Source organism: Gopherus flavomarginatus, chromosome 2 (genome assembly GCF_025201925.1).
Source record: "Gopherus flavomarginatus isolate rGopFla2 chromosome 2, rGopFla2.mat.asm, whole genome shotgun sequence".
Classification (NCBI taxonomy): Eukaryota; Metazoa; Chordata; order Testudines; family Testudinidae; genus Gopherus; species Gopherus flavomarginatus.
The window spans coordinates 230178874-230205983 of NC_066618.1; the positions used below are offsets into that span (position 1 = coordinate 230178874).

Here is a 27110-nt window from a genome sequence, read left to right on the forward strand (position 1 = left end):
GCTTCTGTTAGACCACCTGTCCTGGTTTCCTAGCCTTCTGGCCTCTGTCTGCCATGCAGATGACAGATTAGCTGTGAACATCCTTTATAAAAGGAAATAGTGTTCTATAAAATTCACACCATGGTTTCCAATTCAGTATCAGTCAGGACATCCTAAAATAAAATTTGTTTCAAAAATAGATTGGTAGGGGGGAAATGTCAGGGTTAAAAGAAAACAATCTACTTTTGTCAGTTTATTCTGAGAAAACTTACCCGAAAAGAAGGTTTAATGTCTTGTTCAGGTGCAGTAGTTTTTTTGCTGATTAGGAGTAAAGCAACGCAAAATAACAATAGTGTTCTGTGAATCAAGTGTGATAAAGAAGAGTTACCATACAGCAAAACAGGAAGTTTAAAAAAAGCAAAACAATTGATCTTTGAGAGAAAGAATGATATTCTATTTTTGTAGATTTAATTATTTAATGTTTATAGATTTCTTATTTTAATTTTAATATAGAATTATATACAATAATGTAAACTGCTCAGTAAATGCTATTAGTAAATGTACCACAGTACAGAGCTGTACAATAAAACTTAATTTTTGCTTTTGTTTTGTTTCAGTTTTGGGCCCAATTTTGCAGTCCTTATAGAAATGGGAATTTTGCTTATATAAGGACTGGAAGATCAGTTTCTTTCTCTACACATGCTGGGTGATATTCTCTAATTTATACTACATCTGGAGTTCATAGTAACAGCTATGGTTAAGGTTGCTTAAATCTTTCCATTGTAAAGGGCCTTTTTCAGTAGCTTACAATGTTGTCAAACTTTAACCTTTGGGGTTATAATTTTCTAGATCTGGTCTCTGCATAAGGATGGGGTTTTGTTTGTTTGAAATACAAACAGTCAACCCTTAAGATTGCCAGTGCTTTTAGGTCAACAAATAAGCTTATCTTGATAATGGTCTCATATGGGAATTCTCCCCTTCTAGAAGCCAGTGAACTGTTTTAGCAAAAGAGTCATGCTTTATCTGTACATCTTAACAAAAGAGGCCAACGTTGACCATTAGATACAATCCAATCCAATTTTATTAGCCTAGTCCAGTCGTGGGCAAACTGTGGCCTGCCAATGGATTACCCTAACGGGCCGTGTGCGGCCTGTGGACCACAGGTTGCCCACCACTGATCTAGTCTGAAAGAACTTTTAAGTACTGTAGTATCACTTTCATAACAGTATAGGAAGACCTAATTGATCAATACATGCTATTTTGAGGAATAGGCTAAGCTTTTGTTTGTGAACATATAACTAGTTATTTATGTTAGCTCAATGCTCCAAGTAACATTACAGTCTTATCCATGTTGAACATATTTCTGCATTATAAAAGGAAAAACAATAATAAACCAGCCAACCTGTAACTTAATACACTTCTGGCGATGTACAAACTGATTCCAATGGGAAGATACTTCTGCAGAGAGCTGAACAAGTGACCCAGGGATATGAAAGCATTAGCCCTACATACTCCTTAAGACACTAGTTAAGTGCCTAACTCTCCTGGAAAGTCACCTAGCTGGCAATTATACCTTTGAAAATCTCCCCTAAGAGGTTTTATGTGTCCAGAACTAGCCAGTTTTCTGGATTGAGGGCCAGATTAGGTTTTGGCAGATTATAAAACCAGAAGGGACCATTTGCGATCACGTAGTTCAGTGGTTTTCAACTTGTGGTCTGTGGACACCTGGGGGTCTGCAGACTATGTCTAAAATTTCCAAAGGGGTCCGCACCTACATTCAAATTTTTTTAGGGGTCCTCAAAAAATGATTGAAAATCACAGATCTAGTCTAATCTTCAGTATAACATAGACTGTAGGTCTTCTCTGAATTAATTTGTTTAAACTAGAGCATATCTTTTAGAAAAACATCCAAACTTGATTTAAAAAATTCCTGTGATAGAGAATCCATCACAATTCTTGGTAAATTGTTACACTGGTTAATTACCCTCACTGTTAAAAAATTGCATCTTATTTCTTGTCTGAATTTGTCTAGCTTCAATTTACTGGTCACTGGGTTGCATTATACCTTTGTCTGATAGATTGAAGAGCCTTCCATTATCAAATTTTGGTTCCTCATATAAGTAAGTATAGAATGACCAAGACACCTTTTAACCTTCTCTTTGATAAACTGTATATATTGAATTCCTTGCATTTTTCACAATAAGGCATGTTTTCCTATCCTTTAATCATTCTCATAGCTCTCCTCTGAATCATCTCCAATTTATCAACATCCTTCCTGAGTTGTGAACATCAGCACTGGACACAGTATGCCAGTAGTGATTGCACCAGTGCCATATACAGAGGTCATATGACCTCTGTATTCCATATTCTTCTGTTTATATATCCAAGGATTGTATTAGCCCTTTTGGCCACAACATGGTGGTAGGGGCTTGTGTTCAGCCAATTGTTATTATTCACCATGACAAGTCCTTTTCAGAATCAGTGATTCCTGGGACAGAGCCCCATATCCTGTAAGTATTGCCTACATTATTTGTTCCTTGATGTTTGACGTTACATTTGGCTGTATGAAAACATGTTTGCCTGAGCCCAGTTTACTAAGCAATCCAGATCACTCTGTATCACTGACCTGTCCTCTTTATTATTAAAGCAAAGATTCAGGGAGTTGTAATCTGCAAACTGTATCAGTAATGATTTTATGTTTTTTTCCAGGTCATTGGTAAAAATGTTAAGTAAAATAGGCCAAGAACTAATCTCTATGAATCCCCATTAGAAACGAATCCACTCAGTGATGATTCCCCATTTACAATTACATTTTGAGACCTATCAGCCAGTTTTAATCCATTTAATATGTGCTATGTTGATTTTGTATCAATCTAGTTTTTTAGTAAAAATGGCACCAAGTAAACACCTTATAGAAATCTAAGTATATTACATCATCAACACTATTACCTTTATCAACCAAACTTGTAGTCTCATCAAAAAAAGGAAAGTTAGTTTGAGGAGACCTATTTTCCATAAAGTCATGTTGATTGTCATTAATTATATTACTCTCCTTTAAATCTTTATTAAAGGAGTCCCGTATCAGCGGTTTCATTATTTCGCCTGCGATCAGTGTTAGGCTGACAGGTCTATAATTACCTGTGTTATGCCATTTACCCATTTTAAATACTGGCACAACATCAGCTTTCTTCCAGTCATCTGGAACTTCACAAGAGTTCCATGACATAATTAAAATAATCAACATTAACAATTCAGAGAGCTCCTTGGCCAGCTCTTTTTAAACTCTTGTGTGCAAGTTATTCAGACCTGCTGATCAGGGCCGCCCAAAGAGGGCGGGGGCAAGTGGGGCAATTTGCTGCAGGCCCTGGGCTCCTTAGGGACCCCCACGAGAATGGCTGAGGCTCCCGCCCTGGCCCCAGCCCGACCTGACCCCGTCTCCGCCCCTCTCCTCAGCCTCAGCACATCCAGGACAGTCCCTGGACAGCAGTGCAGCGTGGCTCCGGTGAGGCCCCTGAGACCCTCCCCACTCAGAGCCGCATGGTAAGGGGGCGGGACTGTGAGCTCCAGGCTGAGCGGAGGGAGCTGAGCTCAGCCTGGAGCTTGCAGCCCTGCCCCCTTACCATGTGGCTCTGAGCGGGGCGGAGCTCAGGGGCCCTGCTGGAGCCACGCTGCACCGCTGTCCAGGGACGCTCTTGGATGGGCTGAGACTCTGGGAGAGGGGGGGAGCTGAGGGTAAGGGACCTGGGGGGTTGGCTAAGGGGCAGGAAGTCACAGGGACAGTCAGGGGACAAGGAAGGGGCAGAGGTTGGGGGCGGTCAGGGACAGGGAGCAGGGGTGGGGTCCCGAGGTGGTGGTTGGAGGGGGTCTCTGCGGGATGGTGAGGGGACAAGGAGCAGGATGGGTCAGGGATTCTGAGTGGGGGCTGGCAGTCGGGGGCAGGAAGTGGGTGGGGGTCAGATAGGGGGCAGGGCCAAGCTGTTTGGGAGGTACAGCCTTCCCTACTCTAAAGCTCATTCAGCAGTTTGAGGCTTGCAGAACAGCCAAGCTGTTAGCTTTTCCATTAGGGCTACCATCCCTTTCACTTCTCAAATGCCAAATTATAGTTTATATTTAATTTCAGTGCCATAGGGAGATTCATGTCAGAGGCAGGTAGCTTCATTTAAAATTAGCCACTGAGGGAGGGATCGCATGAGAAGAGCAATATCCTTCCCAACGCTACCAAGGGAGACCCCCCTCCCCTGCATTCCCTGAGGCTTCAGAGGGGTTAATTCAGTGGTTCTCAAACTTTTATACAGGTGACTTCTTTCACATAGCAAACCTCTTAGTGTGGCCCCCCCTCTTATAAATTAAAAACATTTTTTTAATATATATAACACTATTATAAATGCTGGAAGCAAAGTGGGGTTTGAGGTGGAGGCTGACAGTTCGTGACCCCCAGTAATAACCTCATGACCCCCTGATGGGTCCTGACCCCCAGTTTGAGAAGTCCTGGGTTAATTTAATTTTAGCACCCTGTGTCCATTCACATGCATGTGCTATTTTGAGCATTTCAGTTTTCACAACATAGGCTCATCCCAGATTCTGGAACAAGCTCAAATGCTCAGTTTGTGGAGTATGTACATAAGTTGTACTAAAGACAAACCCACAGTAACCGTCTCCAGTTTGTGAGGGACCCCATGGAGCCAGTCTCTAGGAAACAGATAAATTCATGGAGGTTAAGTCCATTAATGGCTATTAGCCAGGATGGGTAAGGAATGGTGTCCCTAGCCTGTGTTTGTCGGAGGGTGGAGATGGATGGCAGGAGAGAGATCACTTGATCATTACCTGTTAGGTTTACTCCCTCTGGGGCACTTGGTATTGGCCATTGTCGGTAGACAGGATACTGGGCTGGATGGACCTTTGGTTTGACCCAGTATGGCTGTTCTTATGTTCTAACCTAAATGAACCCAAAGTTATGGAGACAGATATGAGTCAAGGAAGCCAGCAGAGTATCAGAAACCTGGAAAAATCTCTGACTGGATAGGCTCAGGCATTTGGTCACAAGCTGAGGTGGTTCAAAAGTTTTGTATTTTTTTTAAGCAGAATTTTTTTATTGTTTCTGTAAACAATCAAACACCGCAAGCAGCAAATATTTGACCACACACTTCTGAAACCTGAAACCATGTTCAGGTTTTGGCAGACTAGTTTCAGCTTTTCAATTAAAAAAAAAACAACAAATTTTGAAGGAAAGCAGACATTGTCCATGATTTTTTTCTGCCTTTTAGAAGCCTCTAGTTTTCGATCCAGAAAAAGTTTTGACAGAAAATATTTGTCCAACCCTTTTAATGAGCTTTCTTGCCTTTTAGCACTAGCTGATGCTGAGAACCAGTGATACCTTGTAAAGAAATTTTCTCAAAACTGGGTTTGTGCCTAGATGTGGAAGGCTTATTTTTCCCAGGGCCGCCCATGGGGGGGGGAGCAAGTGGGGCAATTTGCGCCGGGCCCCACAAGGGCCCCCACGAGAATATAGTATTGTATAGTATTGCAATTTTTTTTATGGAAGGAGCCCCCGAAACTGCTTTGCCCCAGGCCCCCTAAATCCTCTGGGCAGCCCTGCTGCTGATTTAAAAATTTCTAGCTTTATTAAATGCTGTTTAACGTCCTACTAAGTTTAATATTGGAATGGAAATGATATAATCAATCATCATCATCAGACTACATCATCTAGCTTTTTGCCAAATACAAACCAGAAATATTTATTCAACATTTTGTTCTTTTTCTTCATTATTATTGACAATTCTACCATTGTTAGGAATCCGTCTGTTCCTATATATTTTAAATCTCCTCCTTATTGTCCATAACTCTGCTGACTATAGACTTTCTCTTGTGCCCCTTTGCTTCCCTTATCAATTTTCTTACATTCTTAGCTTCTGGTGTATATTCATTACTATCGACTTCCCCTTTCTTCCATTTGTTATAATTTTTTTAAATTTATTTAATTATTTTATAGCTGCTTTCACTTTCCTTCTAAGCCAGGCTGGTTTTTTAACCATTGTGGCCTTTCTTGACTGAAGGATTGTGACTCTTTGCATATCTAGTAAAATGTCCTTAGTTCACAATTATCATTTATATTTTTCTGTTTAAATTCTTTCTTTCAACTGATGTGGCTCATAATTATTTTCAGCTTGTGAAATTGGCCCTGTTAATGCATCAAGTGTGTATATGTAACTATTTTGTGGGGCCCTGTGCAAAATAACATGTAGAGGACTCTAACCAGTTTCCTTCCAATCTGTCATTGGCCTTAACTTCTGCATACTCATTACAACACACTCAGCCCTCATTTCTAGCTGCCTTCTGCTTAGTTCTGACCCTCCTTTGGTCATGGTGACCCCACAACCTGATTCGACTTGACAGTTGTCACATATCTTGTGTGATCTCATGCAGGCCACCTCTCATGCATTCCTGTTTGTGATTGTTGAGCAGACTTCCAAGCAGATCTGTCTTGCTGTGCCCCCTGCTGGAGCTGAGCAGAGATACAGCACTTGAGAGGAGCTGGCAAGCTGCAGTGGCAGGAAGTGGAGGCAGCATCAGGGAGAAGGATAGGGGCATCAGTCCTGGTCTCATCCTGCCCTTTCTCCTACACATATTTCCATCCACCCAAACCTTAGTCACCCCATCTTGCTGGCCTGATCTTCTTCCCAGAAACCCTCGGCTCTCCCATAGCTCCTTCCTCCCATCTTCCATCTGGATACCCACACAAACCCAGTTGTTCCCCCCAGACATCTACTCTCAAGCCACTGAGCTGCCCTTATTCCTAAACTCTGATTCCTAGTTACACTCAGCTACCACCTTGGACACTCCCACAAACCCAGCTATGCTTCCCCCAGCCACCTAATCTTCTTCCCAGACTCCCCTATAAATGCAGCTACCCCACCTTTCAATCTCAGTCTGCCACCATTAAGCACCCAACTACTTCCTGGGTACTTTTTAGCACCCACCTAACTTTCATAGCTGACAAGTTTTGTGCAGCTCCATGTCCTACCTCGCCTCTGCTAGGGCAGGGTGTGTAGTCATGCAAAATAACTTGCAAATTACTTATTGGGCCAGTCTGAAAATTTGCAGAAAATGTCACACATGGAAGAGTAGAACACTATGATGTTGAATAGACAAAGGCCATTACTAGTTTGAAGGGAGATCTCCAGGAAATGAGAAAACAGGATCAGTAGCTGTCAGGAGGAGTGGCAAGTGCAGGTCATCTAGACCAGGGTTTCTCAACCCATGGATTGGGACCAAAAATTGGGCTACCAGAATGTTTCAGAGGGTCGTGTGGCAGCTCCTGTCCCACAGGGCCAGCTGGGCTTGCCTCTATGCTCCAGGCACTGCAACCTCTGGGGTCTCAGCAGCACTCATGTTTGGCCCCAGTCATCATGATGACGAGAGCTCAGGTAGGCCAAATTGGAGTGAATGGCACTGCAACCCCATAAGCCAGGTCACATCTCCAATCACAAAAATTTCGTGGGGAGGGGCCAAACCTGAGCAGTGCTGCAACCCCAGCAGTTGCAGTGCTTGGAGCGGAGAGCCAAGCCCACCTAGCTCCACAGCACAGGAGCTGCAGGAGTCACCATTGTGAGGTGAGTGCCGGGCAGGAACCAAACCTCCAGAGGAGGTGGAAAGGGAAGGAAACAAACCCAGAGCCTCCGCCCCCCTACTACTTACTGGGTCGCAACAGGCCATAAGCATTTACAAATGGGTCCCAAGCCCAAAAAGGTTGAGGACAACTGATCTAGACAATATATCCCACCCTCCCGGATATTACCTCAGCATTAAACCTCTTTTTCTTCCTCAGAGGGGCCCTTCCACTCTACCCTGCCTTCATCTGCTGCCAAATCATGTTCCCTTCCAGAAAGTAGCAGTGGGCAGATGGCCTGTGAACATCTAGGACTGTGCGGGCTGCACATGACCCATCAGGGTAATCCACTGGCGGGCCGCCAGACAGTTTATTTACATTGGCATGGCTGCCTGTAGCTCCCAGCAGATTTCCCACCTCTGATCTAGGGTAAGGGACTTCCTGACAAGGAACCCACAGTGGTTTTGTGGTGAAGAGACAGCTGGTATTACAAGTGGGGAACCAAGAGGATCAGTGCTTATTTGGGGAGGGTTAGGAGAAGAAGACTGAAGAGTGTGAAGGGTGGGTTTGGGAAGTAGAAGGCATATTGTTTGGCAGCTGGAAATGAGAAGGAATGTGGTACAGCTATTGAAGACAGGAGACCTAGCCTCATCTTCCACATTCGATTGAAGATGCAGCCCCATCAAGCTCGCACTCCAGTGATCTGATCTCAGAGTGATTGATGTATGCTTTACCATAGCAAGGACTGTATCTGAAAGGAAGATTGAAACTCTTGGTCAGAATTGTATTGAGAGATTTTTGGGACTGTAAGTGTATCAGGAGATGGGGCCCCTCATGCTTCTGCCTCTGTGTCCATGTCCCCTCTTTAGAATGGTGGTGGCTGGAGGGTTTCCCCACAAGTGAAGAGACAAAAGTATGGAGTCCACTTCTTCCCCCAAGAGCATCCACAGGGTCCGCAATCCCTTTGAAAATAGCAGGGGACCTTCCCCCCCTGGAGAAGCAGGTGTAAGAGCAGGAGGCCTCCAGCAGCTAGGGGGTAACTGTTTGTCTGGATGGATGGGTTGGGAAGCGCTTATTTGAGGATCACAGGAGCACATCCCACTCTAGCTCAGCCTCCTACTCATCCCTTATGCCCAAGAGGAGAGCTTTATGCCACTTGAAGAGTCCTTTTATACTGGGGGAATCTCTGGCAGTTGTCTTCCCAGAGCAGCGTACAGAGGATCTGGCCCCTTGTATTTAGATTTGCTTGCAGATCCTGTGTCCTTTGTAAGAGCAAAAACTAACAATAACCTTGCTGGACTAACATTTATTAAAAGAGCTCTTGGAAATGGAGAACAGGTTCCCCTAACCTCCACGACAAATGCTTGACCTCCTTGTATCCTTTGCATCAAATGGCTGTATTTCCACCCTTATTTATTTACTTAGCACACTCAGTGAAGAACAGGGAAACCTTGATGTTGGTTGTTTTTTTTTTTGGTCATTGTGTAGATCACAGATATTTGCTGCATCTGTTTCCTGTTAAGGAAGCTTAGTGCTGCCTTTTGTCCAGCAGGTGGAACACTTGCTGCAGTTTGTGTAGCTTAGGAATCCTGCTATAACACTTGATTTTAAAGAGAATTTTAGGCTTGTTAGGTCTTCATGGCAAATGGCCAAATAGGCAGATTTTCCTTGGTACATTGAGGAGAGCTTGCTAGTCTGGGAAGCATAACATTATAAGTTCATGCAAAGTAAAGGCTGTGTTTGCACTAGAAAATGGAATTGTTAGTAAGTGAACTGATGGGTTGCACCAATGTATGCATCAACAGTGCAAAGAATTACATTGGCTATGCTGTTCTGTGTGCAGTTTTGCCCCATATTCACATTAGAACTTTACTCTATCCTTGTAGTTGTTTTGAACTGAGTACCAAACCCAGAGTTCATTGCACATTTTCCTGAAGCAGTGGCTTGTGGGAGACCTTGAAAGGCCTTCTGGTATCCTAGAGGCTGTGGGATAAGTGATCAATACAACAATTGTAATATCTGCCTTTTGCTATTGTCAAAATATATGTGAAAACAAGGAGGAGGTCTTCAGTACACTGATACATTGTGAGGATGAGAAGGCGTTGGGACTTGTTGCAAATCATGTACAGTGGAACAGATAAGATGTGGCACCTGAGGCTGTGACTTATATTAAACAGCTGCAGTGGACCTGCTGTCCAGATTAGAAATGCTCTGTGCACATGGTTCTCAGCTGCAGGTAGGGAATTGGGGATGGAGGATACAGATGCCTGATGCAGGCAGAAGTAAATGTTAGCAGTTGTTGCTGTTAAAAATCATTGCTTGTTCTGGAGGTGGTTTATCCTTATGAGTAGGTATGAGTTTCTTTGAATCTTATATATATACTGTATGACTTAAACTGAGGGAGTATATAGAAGAGTGAAGAAGGATGCATAGATGCAACATTAAATGCTAGCATTGTTGCCTAAAATTTCATTTGCTTAAGTGGCAGGTATGCATTTTTTAAATTGTAATTTTTATATGGTCTATATGAGTGAAAAGGAGAGTTTAAAGTTGAGGAATGACTTGTGAATATATTGATGTTAAAATACTGTATGCTCTTTAAACTCTTTATGCAGATAATTTGTCAATATAAACTTCATTAGTCACACAAGCAAGCAGACCAGCTGCAATATGTAACCAGGGTAACAGTGAAAACAAAGGAAAATGTCTGTACTAGAAGAACATGAAACACATGTCTATTTCCCTGAATGTGTGCAGGGGTGAAATGCCATGGGAAAGCACAGGGGGAAACTGGGAAGGACCAGTCTGTGGTGGTGTCCTGGTATTGTACTGTGGAGGAATTACATAAACACATCCAGGGACGCATTGCTGTGATAGCAGTGCAATCTCTGTTTTGGATTTCACATCACCATTAAATAGTTCCTTGTGGGATGGTTGTTCATAAATTCTTTGTCCTTCTACCTAAATCTGTCCTATGTTTCAGCAATACTCTTGATTTTTTTCCTCTTCAAACCTAAACATTTGATCAGTCCCTTTTCATGTCCCTGCATGTGCAAAACCAAATCTCCTTGGTTTTTCTTTACCTTGCCCTCAGCTTGATCAAACATTCGACTGCTTGTGATGTCTGCTTCCTAGCCTTCAGTGAGGTTCTTGTTGCTGTCCTGGTCATGCTAGTGAGAAACAAGAAATGGTCAGGTTAATAAGCATAACAGTGGCTCCTCCATCCTGTGGTATAATATCATGCAGTGTGATAAAAGTAACAATTTCTGTTTAATTTAAAATTTCAGCGCCTTCTTTCAAATGTGTGTCTTGGGCCTAGAAATGGTAGAGACATAAGGTAACACTTTCCCCACAAAAATAATTAGATTGGGAATGGGGTGGGATCATTGGGAGATTGGGAGCGCAGTGGGCAGAGAAAGGGGAGGTGGGGTTCATTTCAAATGTAACTAAGTAAGAATTGGTAATAACTCTGCGCTTATGGTCCTGAAAGGCCCTATTTGGAAGAGTGGGGGACAGGACTGATAAAATGGATAGAGGTTAGCTTGGATGATATTGTAGGACCAGTTCCAGGAATTGACAGGGTCTGAAATTCTGTGATGGCACAAGAAGACTTGCTTGCCTCCCAAATTTGATTGCCAGGCTAGAAAACTGGCTTTATCAAAAGTCTGCAGACATCACTCATGAGGACTTGGAAAATTTAGGAATAGAATTAATAAATTTCTCCACTAAATTTCTTGGCAGCAGGCTGGATGAGCTTTATAAGGATTTGCCTTCTCCCAGTTCGGGGTGTTTGCACAGGCATTTGCTATCAAATAATGTTTATATCTGTGTTTTATGTATTAAAAAGAAAGCAGAATGAACTGCAGTTGCATCTTGGTAAGAGCAAATTGCTAAAGAGCTGCCCTGGCTTATGTGCCAACGTGGACAATTATATGACAATGTATAATGTAGATGTTGGATCAATGATGCACAGCATGAAGTTCAGTCAATCAAATTTAACCTGTTTGTACACTTTCTATTGTATGGTTTCTGTCTAATTTTAAAAAAGGCTTCCCTTTGCTTAGGCACCATTTTGTGACTGACCACATAGTACGGCTCAGTCAGCTGTTATGCATGCTGTTAGATAAGTCTTCCTTTACCAGGATCAGTAGCCGTGAAGCTGAGCATGGAAGGGGGTCACACTGAGGATGTTGAACCTGTCAGAACTAGATGGGGAAAAGGGCCTGCAGCTGCCATTTTTGCTGTGGTGGCTGAGATACAGAAGAAATAGGGGCATCGGCAGGACTGGGGGAGGTACGGAGAGATTCCACTTTCTTCCTACTTGTGTTTGATTTAAGCAGCTAAAGTATCAATCACATGACTTAGAGCAAAGTTTACATACATGGAGAGCACAATGAGAATGTATTTTTTGTAACTTACTGGATTGAAGTGATCTGTATCACTTCTTTTCTTTTATTATCAACATCTTGGTTTAAAACCAAATAGCAATTTCATCTCATGTTATCCAGTCTAAACTATTCTATCAGGTGACAGTTCCTGTCCAGGAGAGAAAGCAGCCTCTGTGGTTGCTGGCTTGTGGAGGTTCTGTGGACTGATTCATAGCTGCAGAGGCTGCTCCCTATTTCCAGGAGATGTTTCAGTAGCCGTTAGTCAAGGCTGCCCTTCCCATACATAAGTCTAGTCCCATGCCAGACTCATGGGAATCACATAGTGGGATCCAAACTGGGAACAAGATTTTCCCAGCCTGCCTGACATATAGGAACTTGGTGACCCAAAGATGTTAAGTTGGTATGTGATTTGGAGTGCAGTTGGAGACAAGAAAAGTCCTTCAGACTGAAATTTCCCTGCAGCTGTCCTATTTACTCAGAAGTAAATGGTGATTGTGGGAGAGGAACCCTTTATTCTGACAATAGGGAGGAGCACCCATAACAGCTATTAGGTGGTCCAGTAAGGGCAGACAACCAAGATATACCCTAGCAGCTAGTTAATCAAGAGAGGCATCCACCCACCAGCCAAGGCATTTGTTTTGTATGGCTGATAAGCATCTCATGGTCCTGTCTATTTTTACCTCTTGAGGCCACAAATAGGATCTATGGACACACTGAATCCTTCACCTAAGAGGCAAGCTGACAACATGATTGTCTTATGACAGGTGGGTCACAGCATGGGTGATGTGTAATGGAGGCTGAGCCTCCCCAAACCTCGTACTGCCAGGGGGTGCAGTGGCAGATAACTGCACGGGTCCATGAGGCCCAAGCCCAGGGGCCCTGGCCAATTTGTGGCTCCTAGAAAAATCTCCCCCTGCCATGGCCCTGTGGCTGAAGAGTGGAAAGGTTGAGGGTCTCCAGGCTCAGAGCTCTGTTGTGGTCCCACCAGGGCTGAGAGCTCGAGCCTGGCCGGGGCTGATCTCTTAGCCCCCTCCCCCCACGTGGCCCCAACTGAGCTCTCAGGCCCTCCTGCCCTCCCCTGTTGCCCTGGTGAGAGCAGTGAGCAGAGATGGAGCAGGGGGCTAGTCTCCCCAAAGAGAAGCTTCACCTGCTGCCCGTGGGTCACAGCTAGCTTGGCTGGAAAGCGCTGCAGGGATTTTTGGGTGAGAAATACTCTACAAGACATAAGAATGTCTTGCTAATTAAGTCTAGTCTCTAGAATATATATTATGATTTTATTGTATATCTAATAATTTGTTTCTAGTACTTCTACTTGCAGCTACTTCTTGAATCGCTATGCTTTGTTAAACAAACTTGCACTTAATTTGACTGTAAACGTATCTAAGTTTGTGTGTGAAGCAGAGCAGTGATGATGTGGAACTGGTATGCTGAGATGTTCTGCTTCTTTGGAAGCAGCAAATCTGTGAATACTGTGAATGGCCAGTGGACCAGGGGTTGGACACTCCAGGTAGATGCTCAGAAGGCGCAAGGGTTGCAGTGTGCTAGTCTCTAACTTGCAGAGTAACAGCAGGGCCTGTGAGGCCTAGAGGGGGTGCTTGTTTTACTTATGGCTGTTGGAGCTGGGGAACTGACTTATGGCAGCACAAACAAGATTTTCTCTTGCTAAGGGCAGGTGGTAGCAAGGAGCTACCACTCTGTGTCCTCCCGGGAATCATCACACTGTACTCTTTACATTTTATTTATAAAAAACAAAAACCCAGCATCTGTCAGTTTGTAGTGAAGAAGAGCATTTTCATGGAAAAGGAAATATGGAATGAACAGTTTCAACATGTTATGCATATATTAGTGCTGCTATTTGTCATGTACCTAAAACTGCTGTCTTCATATTCTGATGCTGTTGATGTCACTGCATACTCAGGAAATGAATTCTGGGTTACATTTTGGCTCTTGACGAAAACCAGTTTCAAATAATGATGATACTAATATCAGTGTTGAAGTCTGTATAACTTCTGGCAGACTACTTATTTGCTGAAATGGGCCTAATCCCACTCAAAAGTTTTCATGACAGAGAGGGGTTATTAAAAATACATATCAAAATTTTGTGTAAGGACCATGTCTAGGTGTGTGCAAGATGAAGCCCTGAATTTAAATGGTTATGACTTCAGTGTGGTCATGTTTTGAAGGTAGATTTCTTTCAGGATTTATACAAATCTGTGTCTTATCGACCTGTCTAAGTTTTCTCCTTTTTAGTTTTACTGAGATGGAGCTGAACATAATTAACACATTTATTTTTGGTGCTGTACTTTTACAGGATTGGAGAAGCAATCTGTCTTTTTTTTTTTTTAAATGTAGCTTCCCACACACCAAATTGAGTCAGAACACTTTGTAAAATAAACAACAACAACAACAAAAAACAACAACTGTACAGTTTACAAGTTCGGAATTAAAAAAAAAATCAAGTAATCTTCATAGTGACAAAGGACTCTTTTACTCATGATACTTCTGCCTTGCTCTTATCAGCTTGTGAAATTTATTCAGTGATAAAATCCCAGGCATATCATCTTGCATTTACATTATAGTTGATTACACCTGCGTGCTGACTTCAATGAGAGCTGCAGATGCACAATATTTCAGAAAATCAGGTCATTCATTGATTTAGGTGCCTGAATTTGGATTTAGATATCTAACTTTGGCTTCCCAAGTTTGAAAAGTTGCCTTTTTCTTGTGGTAAGTTTACAAATAGTTTCGCAAACACTGTGATCATTATATTTTATAATTTTACAAGTCATAGCTTTGAGGGTAAAACACTTGCTAAAAAACAAGGTGAGAAGAGATACAGATAGAATGGATTCACCTTCATAATCATGCATGCCATGTTTGAGGTTGGGGAGGACAAAGTTTGATGGGCTCTACTGTCCATGCCCAGTTCCTTAAACATATTGATTGCTTGTTAGTGAAACAACACACATATGCTAAAGGGGTCATTTCAAATTGTTAAAAGTGCCACTAACTTCAAGAGGAACTGTCATTTTGGGATGGAGTCCTGCAAATACTTACTGCTGGATGCATTGCTTACTAGACTGGGTAATAATTAGGGCTGTCAAGTGATCAAAAAAAGTAATCATGATTAATCACATGATTAAAAAAAAATAACAATCACACTGTTAAAGAATAATAGAATACCATTTATTTCAATATTTTTGGATGTTTTCTACCTTTTCAAATATACTGATTTCAATTACCATGCAGAATACAAAGTGTACAGCGCTCACTTTGTATTATTTTTTATTACAAATATGTGCACAGTAAAAAAAAATAGTATTTTTCCATTCACCTAACACAAATAATGTAGTGCAATTTCTTTATCATGAAAGTTGAACTTACAAATGTAGAATTATGTACAAAAATACTTGCATTAAAAAACAAAACTACATAAGTCCACCCAGTCCTACTTCTCGTTCAGTCAATCGCTCAGACAAACAAGTTTATCTTATTTAGAAGATAATGCTGCCCGCTTCTTGTTTGCAATGTCACCTGAAAGTGACAACAGGTGTTTGTATGTTGTACTGTTGTAGTCGGCATTGTGAGATATTTACGTCAGATTTTCTAAAGATTCAGATGTCCTTTCATGCTTCAACCACCCTTCCAGAGGACATGCATTAATGCTGATGACAGGTTCTGCTCAATAACAATTCATTTTCATCACCTGAGTTAGATGCCACCAGCAGAAGGTTGATTTTCTGTTTTGGTGGTTCAGTTCTGTAGTTTCCGCTTTGGAGAGTTGCTCTTTTAAGACTTCTGAAAGCAAGCTCCACACCTCATCCTTCTCAGATTTTGGAAGGCACTTCAGATTCTTAAACCTTGGGCTGAGTGCTGTAGCTATTTTTAGAAATCTCACACTGGTACCTTCTTTGCATTTTGTCAAATCTGAAGTGAAAGTGTTCATAAAATGAACAACATGTACTGGGTCATCATCCAAGACTGCTATAACATGAAATATATGGCAGAATGTGGATAAAACAGAGCAGGAGACATACAGTATTCCCCCAAGGAGTTCAATCACAAATTTAATTAACACAGTTTTTTTAACAAGCATGATCAGCATGGAAGCATGTCTTCTGGAATGGTGGTTGAAGCATGAAGGGGCATATGAATGTTTAGCATATATGGCATGTAAATACCTTACAATGCCTGCTACAAAATGCCATGCAATTGCCTGTTCTCACTTTCAGGTGACATTGTAAATAAGAAGCGGGCAGCATTGTAATTACAGTAAATGTAAACAAACTTGTTTGTTTTAGCAGTTGACTGAACAAGAAGTAGAACTGAGTGGACCTGGAAGGCTCTAAAGTTCTACATTGTTTTATTTTTGAATGCAGTTATGTGACAAAAATCTACATTTGTAAGTTGCACTTTCAGGATAAAGAGATTGCGCTACAGTACTTGTATGAGGTGAACTGAAAAATACTATTTCTTTTATCATTTTTACAGTGCAAATATTTGTAATAAAAAATAACAATATAAAGTGAGCACGGTACACTTCATATTCTGTGTTGTAACTGAAATTAATTTATTGGAAAATGTAGAAAAACATCCAAAAATATTTACTAAATTTCAATTGGTATTCTAGTGTTTAGCAATACAATTAAATTGTGATTAATCATGATTAATTTTTTTAATTGTGATTAATATTTTTCAGTTAATTGTGTTAGTTAACTGTGATTAATCGACAGCCCTAGTAATAACCAATGGATTATTGATCCTACTTACTGTATTAAATGGTATGCTTAGTAGTGTTTTTAGGGTTGAGGCCTAACATAGGATTGTGAGCAGGACTTGTGTACTCCAGAATGTGTACATCACTGAATACACTTTCAGCACTCAATAAATGGATAATAAAACAAAAGTAACTATCTTTCACAACTTTCTCTTACATAGTACTGGTAAAGTACAGGCAATCCTCAGGAAGGCAAAACTCAGCAGCTGGCTCAGTGGATATATTGTAGTGATATGATGCAGGGCCTCCCGGGGGGGCAGGTGGGGCAATTTGCTCCGGGTCCCGCATGGGCCCCCATGAGAGTTTTTTGGGGCCCCAGGAACGGGGTCCTTCACTCGCTCCGGGGGCCCTGGAAAACTCTCGTGGGGCCCGGGCCCCTGGAGCTTCTTCTGCTCCGGGTCTTTGGCAGCAATTTGGCAGCAGGGGGTCCTTCCGCTCCAGGACCTACCGCCAAAGTGCCCAAAGACCCACGGCGGGGGGTCTTTTCGCCCCGGGACCCACTGTTGAAGACCCCAGGCTCCCTGAATCCTCTGGGCAGCCCTGACATGATGAGGAAGGAAAAGGGAAAAAACCTTAATTTATTTAAAAATCAGTTTACTCTCAGGCTGGCTGTTCTCTGACAGAAAGTAGGCAAGGTTCTGTTAGAAACCTGTCTAGTTTCTTGCCAGCTTGCCCGCCCAGTTCCTCGGTCACTGGCCTGGTGGGCTAATGGTATGAAGAGCCTGGAAGCACTGGCTCCCAAGCTCATGGCTCCTTAGCAGCTTGGGCTTCCAGGGTCCACTGCTTCTTTGCAGCCAGTTAGGCAGCCAGCCCTAGAGTCATGGACCACAGGACTTACCTTTTTGTGGATAAATTTGATATGCTGGGTTTGTATTACAAACTGGAACAGAACTAAAATTTGAATTATTGAGAGCTTTCATGAAACGGCATTACCTTTCTTTACACAGATCTAGTCAATGCAGGGAAGAATTAACTTTGGGTACCTTAACAGTTAATTTCCATACCCTACCATGTTTGGATTTCTTTGAATGGTAACATTAACTCTGAATTTCCTGGATTGTAATACTTGAGTTTGATATAATTAAAGCATCCCTGTTATATATTTTTTACCCTTAAGTTACTGATAATTACTCTCAAAGTTAAGTTCATTTTAATTTAGTTTTTTGGCTTGGAATAATCATGTACTTAAAGGGACATCTACTGTCAGATAGTTGTGGACTGAATTTAAATGTTTGAAAAGAAGATTGCACTCTTGCTATTTTTATCTTTAGTCTTGTCCTGTTTGGTGTCTCAAAGCCCCAGCTCCTGGAGTCAGTTGATTAGGTGAGAATCTCAGCTTTGTTTTTTGTTTTTTTAAATGATGATGTTGAGGAGAAAATCTTGGAAATGTGACCCAAATGTGTCCTAAAGACTCAAAATACAGGAGACAAAAAGACTCTAAATTTCATTTTTTAAAAAAACCTCATAATTCTTAAGCCAATCTCCTGACTTTCTTGAGGATTGACTCATAATTTATAAACAATTGGGGATGTCAATACTAAGAAAAAAGTTTTACAAAATGTTAGCAATGTTTTCATGATTAAAAAAATGCAATGAATGTTAGGTGTCTTAGTTTATTTTTTAACTTACATTCATTCTTCACAGTATTTATAACCCAGACACTATAGCACTGAGACAATGAATACGAATCAGAGAGAGAAACTAAAGTGAAACAGATTAGTCAGTGTCCAGTCTAGACTAACGGGAAGTAGTATCCTAGTGGATGGAACACTTAAATGGGATTCAGGAACCTTGAGTTCTTTTCCCAGCATTGCCACCAGCCTGCTGGGCAAATTATTTCCCTTCTCTGTGTCTCTGTTTTTCCATCTGTCAAATGGGTATAGTATACATACATTCTTTTTAGAGCACTTTGAGATCTGTGGATAGAAAGTGCTAGTTAAGAGCTGGGTATTATTAATTATCATTATTTTGTTCCCCAGGCTGAATAAAATGCATGAGAGTATTATAAACGATATAAAATAAAATAGATTTGTGTTTCAGTTTTAATTATGTAAGATATAAAATATTTCACAACACAAGATAAAGACTTTTTAAAAATATGCAACTTTCTATAACTCTCATATTTAGTCATTATACAGTTACTCAGTATTGTAGCACAAAATACAGTAAATTCCAAAAGGAAAACATTTAAAAAGCTGCATAGTACTGCATGTAAAAAGGAAAGTCTCATTGTCATGTGGGGTTGCACAGTGCTAGCTCTGAGTACAAATTGCAGTCCAGCAAAACGATGAACTAGGCTCTCCACTGCTTTTTTGTGATATGTTGGTTCAGATTCTTCAAGGGATAATGGGTCCAACCCTACCTGTGACTCATTGTACACCTGGCAAGTGTATAATGACAGGTGGACCATGTGGGCAAATCAGTCCAGGCCTGGAGATAGAAGAAGCCTCCAGGGAGACAAAGGGGGTGAGAGGATGGCTGCCTTGTGACTTCTCCCAGGCCAGGGAAAAAGGATATAGTTGAAAGAGGCCAGCTTGGAGAAGCTGAGTGAGGGCTGCAGCTGGCCTAATTATCAGTGCAGACTCAAGAATGACAGTAGTGGGATTCCTGACTGAAGGAAGAAAAGCCTGTGTGGATTAGCAGCACAAACCCTAGGAGGAAGTCTTTGGGACTCCTGGTTGAGAGGAAATCTACCCAAAGTGTCACACAGACTTCAGAAGTAGAGGTGTGCTATCCCTGAATCAAGGGGAGCAAGGACTGGACTCGAGGGGAGAAGAAACAGTTTGATTTGCTGTGAGACTTCCCATGCCTGGGGTATTTTAGTTTAAAGTGCCTTCTTACAAGGGCCCCAGAGGAAGTTGATGGCAACACACCTAGAGTGCCACACTTTGCCACTAAAGGATGTCCTGAGACGACTCTTTTACCCTTGACATAGCACATGGAAAAAGTTCCTATTCAATAGATCTACTATTTTATCTTAGTTCAGACTTTAGTCAGAGAGCTGTCATGACTCAATTCCTCCTACTCCAGAGAAGGAGGTATTGTAGGGCTGTAGCGACTTAGTGAAAGATTTTCTATTATAAGCCTGAGTTTGACTGCCCTCTTCCAGCATTCTAAAAAAACCCAAATTCATCTGCCTGAATTTTCTCATTCTTTCCTTTATTCAATATATAATTAACCTATGGAATCCATTACCAAAATATATAACTGAGGCCAAGAGTCTTGTAGAATTCAAAAAAGGATAAAAGCCTTACTTGGATTATAAGAACATCTACAGTTCTATTACATAGGTTAAAAGATAGGGGTAGGAATCCTCATCATTCAGGGTCTGAGCCACCACTGACTAACAGGGTTAGGAAGAATCATTCTCTACAGATCTGTTATGCTTAATAAATGACTATTATCAGGGTTTCTTACACCTTCCTCTGCAACATATGGTACTGGCTACTGTCAGAGGCAAGACAGACCACTGCTTTGATCCATTATAGCAGTTCCTATGCTCATTTCCATCTTCCATTGGTTTCAACAGGAGTTGTGCATGTGAATCATGGACACTCTGTCTTTAGACTTGATCAAAATGCTAATATAGGTGTTCAGTTGGAATTTTGTCATCCTTTTTGCTTGGCACTTTCTGTTTCGGGAATGTTCCAAAGCATAGGAGACACCCTGGCAAGTATATGTTTATGTATGTATAAGCCTCAAAATCAGAGTTTCATGGAATAATAATGTGTTCAGTTTCATGATTTTGTTTGTTCAGTCATGAATAGCTGGCTTTCATATGTTGTTCTGGTGCCATAATGACAGATGTGATTTTCTTCCTTTTTTTAAGAGGAATGTTTGTTAGATTCTATTCAGAACCCTTGTAAATCTGCAAAGTCTTTTGAAAATAAATTTTCAGATTGTTGCAATCTCTGCAACATGATTTGAATTTTCACTTGATTTTAGTTTAATTGATGTAAAAATAATTAAAACAGAGTAGTAATATGAAAATCTGGTCATTCTGATGAATGTAAAGAAAATCAAAAGTTAAGGGGTGTGCTTTCAGCTCAGTGCATGGGGATTTAGGTACATCTGTTAGAAGGAAGGGAGAGTTAAGTGTAATGGCTGAATACTCCGCCTCCTCACTTGTGGACAGGTAAAGCCTAGAAGGCTGTAGGCCCATGAAAGGGCAAACTGTGACATGTCAAGTTATCCCCCTGAAGGCATGTGCTCCCTGACTTCACACATCTTTGCCCCACATGGAGGGGTGTTTGAGAAGCAAATAGCATGGGGCTGCTGAGTTTGCAACAGAACAGGTACCAAGCCACCTAACAGAGAGGAGGGGGTTCATTGGCTATGAGGGATAGCAACCCATGGATTTCTGTGCTCCTAACTACTTTGGAACTCCTCTGTGCTAAGCCCATTAATTCAGGCCTTGCATCTGGGAGAGGTTCAATGAGCGTATACTCCTAAAATCTAACAGGTTAATTCCATGGATCAAATATAAATGTCAGGGAATTGTGCATTGCAAAGCTCTAAGATCCTCAAGGGATTCTCATGGTTTATGATGTCATCAGAACCACCAGATGTGTGTATAGTAGTAGCTTTGTTCAAAGTTTACTTATTTGTTTATAACACATTAAAAACTCTTTTTTGGCTCCAGGTGGCTCTGCATAAAAACTGTTCTTCCTTTGGCAGAAGCTTCCTTCACATCACTCGAAATCCATTAATATGAGTAACAGATTAACAGGTAAGTAAGGGAAGTATAGAATTCCTGTGTGGGGTTTCTAGTGGTATCATAAGCCACAAAAATCAAGCTTTGCCACTAACAGTCCAAGAAGAAATTGCCTTTTGCCTCATTGTTCAACATTTACTTTGAAGATAGAGCATTTCTAATCATTTATATTCCCTCAAACCCAAAGGCTCAGATTTCTGTTGTGGCTACGTCTGTAGTATTATGATTGTTTTGCTGTCTGCTACTCTTAAGAGATTTCCACAGAGAAGACGTTACTTCATATGCAATACTGAATTACATGTACTTTAGTGTTCATAATCAATTAGCGTTCTGGTGGTGGTAAACTATGAAAGGGAAGCCAGAATGGAAAATCCATTCTTGTCACTCACCCCAGAATAGAATTATAGTAACATAGGTACACGTAGGAACAAATATTGTCCCCTCCTCCACTAACATGGAGAGTCCTGCATTGCCAATCCCAAATTTTCAAAATCATGTGTCACTAAAAGAAAAAAATGTGATAAATAAGAACAACCCCATTTTTTAAAAATCTTTTGAGCTTTTTAGGGTACTATTGGGTTCATGTTTTCAAGCCTTTCTCCACAACTATGAGGCTAGAAACTTATTCTCTTAAGTGAAAGTTGAGATTCTCACCTAGTGACTTGATTCCAGGAGCTGAGTCTTTAAGAAAAAACATCAACTGTTCTGAAACCCATGATAAAATTGCCAGACATGGCAATACTGCTTGAATCAATCCTACACACAGTGTGTTTGCTCACAGGGAGGTGGGATTTGGGGAGCTCAGGCAGGGTGATTATCTACTGCATTCCATAATTCCTCTCTGCATGGGGTCCTGCGTGCGACTGAAGAGGGAAAGAGTTTGGGGGCAAGTTCAGTGGATCTGACATTACATGGATCCTCCAGTCATTTAGCCTTGTGGCTGAAATAGCAGTCTGTGGTCATTCCATGGGCAGGGGAGGGAAATGGGTAAGTTGTGAAGAAGGAATCATTTCTCCCTCCCTACCCAATAGAGAAATCTTCAGTGCAGAGCCTGTTGGCAGCCATCTTTTATTCATTGAATTTAGCTGTAGGTCATGGTGAGTAGAGTCTAATTTTGGAATATTTAAAAATTCTTTTAGTTTTAATTCATTTCCCCTCCCCCCCATAGAGTTTCTCTTTTCCTTCCTGTTGCTAGGAAGAAAACTTGCACAGAACCTCTGTGTGTGTGTGTGTGTGTGTGTGTGTGTGTGTGTGTGTGTGTGTGTGTGTGTGTGTGTGTTTGTTTTAAAAGCTTCATGACTGATCCACTGTACAAGTGACTGCCATCAGTAACAACATCTACTTGTTTGTTTTTCACTTTGCTGCTCTTAAGGTAAATTATCAGATGATGAGTTTGTTCACCTACATATTAGTGAAATTTAAATGCGTAAGTGTTCAAATTATATCATGAGCTTGATTCACTCCACTTTCTTGCTAGTGTAATTGTACTGTTTTCAGGGGGTGGGGGGTTACATTGGCATTAAACTGGAGTAATGCAATGGTAAATCAGGCCACACATTTCTTTTGATTTATGTTTTAGTTTTTGTTACTAATGCTTCATATTAAAGTATATGGGATAAATTCATTGCTGTGTAACTTGATCAATGTAATGAAAAATCTACTAGACCACTGTTCTTCTCCACATGGCCTCTCAATAATAGCTTATTGCATCTATCATGTGATAGAGGATGAGTAAGGAATGAGAGTTTTATTATTATGTAATTTTATAATAAGCTTAGTTACTGTGGACTAGATAGAGGATTTGGAACTAAGTCCTACATTCTAATCCTGGTTCTTCCACGGACTCATTGTTCTTGGGCAAGGGGCAAGTCACGTAGGCTTCAAAACAGCAATGTATTTAACCAGATGTCCAACTTCACCACATGAGTGGTACTATTGCAGTCAACGGCACTACTCCTACATATAAAATCATGCAAATACTCAAGTGTTTTGCTGGACTAGGAACTTAATCTCTGCCCATTTCCAAATTTGTAAAACAGGACTAACAATAATAATTCCAGGAGACAGTGTGAGGATTCATTAGCTAATGCTCACGCAGCATTTTGCATATGTACGTTACTTTATTACCAACCAGTATAATTAATAGGTAATGATCATGAGGGGTATTGAGATCTTGCAACACCTGTTGACTTCAGTGGGGATTGAGAATGCACAGCACCTCTCAGGATCAGGCCTTAAATACGCTAGCTACTTCCTGGGCTCATAGAAACAGCCCTTAAAAGGATTACAGTGTATTGTGAAGGAAAAATATTTATGCTGGGAAGAGATTAAATGAGAGGAGATAAATGCTATACAATGTCAGTCCTTTATATGATTAATTCATTCATATATCACAGTGAGATTAATGACTGCAATTATGATCAGAAAATAACAAACAGTTCCTCTGTTTTCAGTTTGTTGCTTAAGAGTTGTATAAAGTGTTTGCTGTTGCTATAGGTAATTCAGCCAATAATACAAAACAAACATCAATGTTCCCTTTCAACAAGAGTGTATGTGTAGGATGCATAATAGTTGGCGTACATGTGAATTTAGAGCAGCAGTTTAATGAACTAGCATCTATAATATTTTGATTTTTCTTTGCTGCTGTTTTCTATAGCATTGCAAAGACCTTGATAGCAATAAAAGGTTAAAATTCAACTGCATCCTGCAACAGTGAGGTAAAATCTTTTAAAAATTTTCTTTGTGAATGATTCTATATAGAATTTTTATACTTGGGGAGCAAATTGTCCTGAGATTAGATTGGGGCATGTAGGATTGCTGATTTGTCTGTGGCAGAATTTGTGACAGATATATATATGTTTGCTTGTCTTTTTAGTTTTGTACTATTTGGCATTTTACCACATCAGTTTTAGGAGCATTTAGGCCAACATTTTCAAACATATGTGGATAAACTTACCTTCCCAGCTGGCCTCATTTTCACAGAGACTGAGTATCTACAGCTTCTTCTGACTTCAATGGGAGTCACGAGTGCTCAGTGCCTCTGCAAGTAAGATAATTTTTATTTAGGTAGTTAACTTTAGGCACCTACATGTGGAAATTTTGATGCTTGTAATTATGACCTTATATTTATCATTGTATAGCTTTCAGAGGTCAGATTAGTAATGTCATTTTTGAAGTAACTTTGTGCACCTGGGAATAGCATGTTCTATAGAGCTACAGAGAAATAGAGCAAAATATTTTGATAAGGAAGAAAAGGTTTCACAAATGTTCTGGACTTCCTTGTATAGTTGTCAAACCTGCCCATCTGGTCCTTCATTTTTCTTTTGAATCCCGGTGAAATATTTTGAACGTATGAAAATTAAAACTATTTCCCATACTTGTGGCCAATTTCATGCTGGCAGAACTCAGCAGTCAATAGAGTTGTGCTAGCAATTCAAGCCCTATGGGATTATATCCAGACTGTAAAATCAGACAGTGACACACATTGTCTGTTTTGTGGGTATTCCCCCTTGTTTTACTCAGTTGATGGAAATTATGTGTCATGTCAACAGTGCTGGAGATTTCCATGAGCCCAGCACTGAGCCACTCTGTCCTCTGTATTCATGTCAGCTCCTGCTATCCTCTCTAGGCTTGCTGCTGAGGAGTATAATGCGGGCATTGCATTGCAGGTCAATATACAGTGCTGAGCAGGGGAAGGACCCCTTTTGGCATTGCCAGAGTCCCTAGCAGAGGCAGAGGTATTGCTATACATTTACTTTCATGGATTTTTCCAGTCCATTAAAGTAAGTTATTAGGAATAGTTTTGCAATTGACAGTGTTAAATCCATAATCTATAGAGTTAACCTATATAGTAGTGGCTAGGTAATTCATCAGAGTACTTCTTGCATCGCGAGAGAAAACCAAACTCTAAGTGTCTCCTCTCCTTTCTGAATAGAAAGGCATTGATGGAGAGGGTTTACCTCAAAATGTTCATCTCCAAAGAGTGCTCAGTTCCGTAGCATTGTCCCCTGTGGGAGACCTGTTCAGCTCCAGCAGAATGCACAGAGCCTGAGTTTTGGTGAGATTAGTAGAAGAAAAATCAGACTACCAGCGCTGGGAGATTTGCAGAGTCATATGTTGCCAGCTGCTAGCCACCACTGCTTGTACTGCCGTGACCCTTCCAAGGGGCTCATATAGCATGCAGCTGCAATTTTTGTAGCTTTGATCAACATTGCACGTTCTGGTTTCAGAAGGGGTCGTGCATAAAGTAGCATGTTTCCCTGGCTCTCCTCGTCTCTGACTGGTCACAGCTCCTGTCCTCACACACAGCATGGCCCACAGTGCTGTCTACATAAGAAAAGCATACCACATTCACTACCCTGGCTTATTATTTACTTATATTTCAGGAAGTGCCTACAAATCCCAAATGAGATTAGAGTCCCATTTTGCTAGGCACTGAACAGGCATAGTAAGATACAGTCCTTATCCACAAGAGTTTAAAGTCTGAACAGACAAGGAGAATGAAGTGTGAGAAAGGAAATAGAGGTATAGGGACATGGGTAAGGTCACACAGTGGAGATGCAAATGGAACTGAGGTTTCCTAAGCTCCCATCCAGGTACTATGTTCATTGGACAACAATGCCTCTCAGTTTAATTAAATTGGTTTAGAAACTGCTGTAGTTAAATAGGTGCAACTTTTTTGTGTAGACACTCTTATTTTATTTAAGAATGCCGTGAATTAATTTATCTTAAGTCAGTAGGGAACTGTTTTTATGGTAAATCAATATATGGGGCTCTTAAACTGAAATAGTAGTGTCCACCTAGGCAGTTGCACCTATATAACTAAAGCAATGTCTAAACCCAGCTAGTTAACTAAATACAGTTTTCTCATGTAGACAAACCCAGAGATTAGCTTGCTACATGGTGAGTTAGAGCAAACTGTACCTCTTTTTCCCTCTCCAAGTTGTTGCCTGATCTATTTTTCATGGAGATGCCACTGTTTTGGTCTTCCTCTTGCCGAGGGGTGGAGGTGAGCATATGGCCCAAACATATTTGGGTAACACTGTGCCATTGAGCAAATATACTGCAGAAAAATGAGTGAAAATAGATAAATAACTTATGAATTGTAGCATTTGAGCCATGCTGAAATTATATTCGGCAATGTAAATCCATTTAGAACACATTGGATGGATTTAGATATTTTTCCAAAATATAATTTAAATTGGCTGAAGAGGAAATCTAATCAATGTACTACATTAGGAGCACACTTCTTCTAGGAATCTGCCCCTCAATTTATGTTGTTATGAAGGAAATGCAGGTGTCAGGGAGATTAACGTTTCACTTTGGGACACTTAGGCTCAAATCTGACCTACAGCACAAATCACAATGGAGGTAGGGTTTGCACATTGGTTTGCACATTCAGTGGTTTGCGCATTGGCCTGATAAACCCAGGGTTGTGAGTGCAGTCCTTGAGGGGGCCACTTAAGGATCTGGGGCAAAAATCAGTACTTGGTCCTGCTAGTGAAGGCAGGGAGCGGGACTCAATGACCTATCAAGGTCCCTTCCAGTTCCAGGAGATAGGTATATCTCCAATTATTAAAATTAATGATCTCTAGTAGACACTTGTCCACAGCATAAAATTTGGAATGATGCTCTTTGCTCTGTACT

General features: G+C 41.0%; 1 protein-coding gene across 2 annotated transcripts in view; it reads left to right on the top strand.

Moving 5' to 3' along the window:
• Positions 1-24034: 24034 nt before the first annotated feature.
• Positions 24035-27110, top strand: part of RP1 (RP1 axonemal microtubule associated) — a 320592-nt gene continuing 317516 nt past the window's right edge. For both annotated transcript variants that reach the window (XM_050938879.1, XM_050938878.1), the window contains exon 1: positions 24035-24181. The gene's annotated coding sequence lies outside the window, so the exon portion shown is untranslated. The remainder of the gene's footprint in view (positions 24182-27110) is intronic.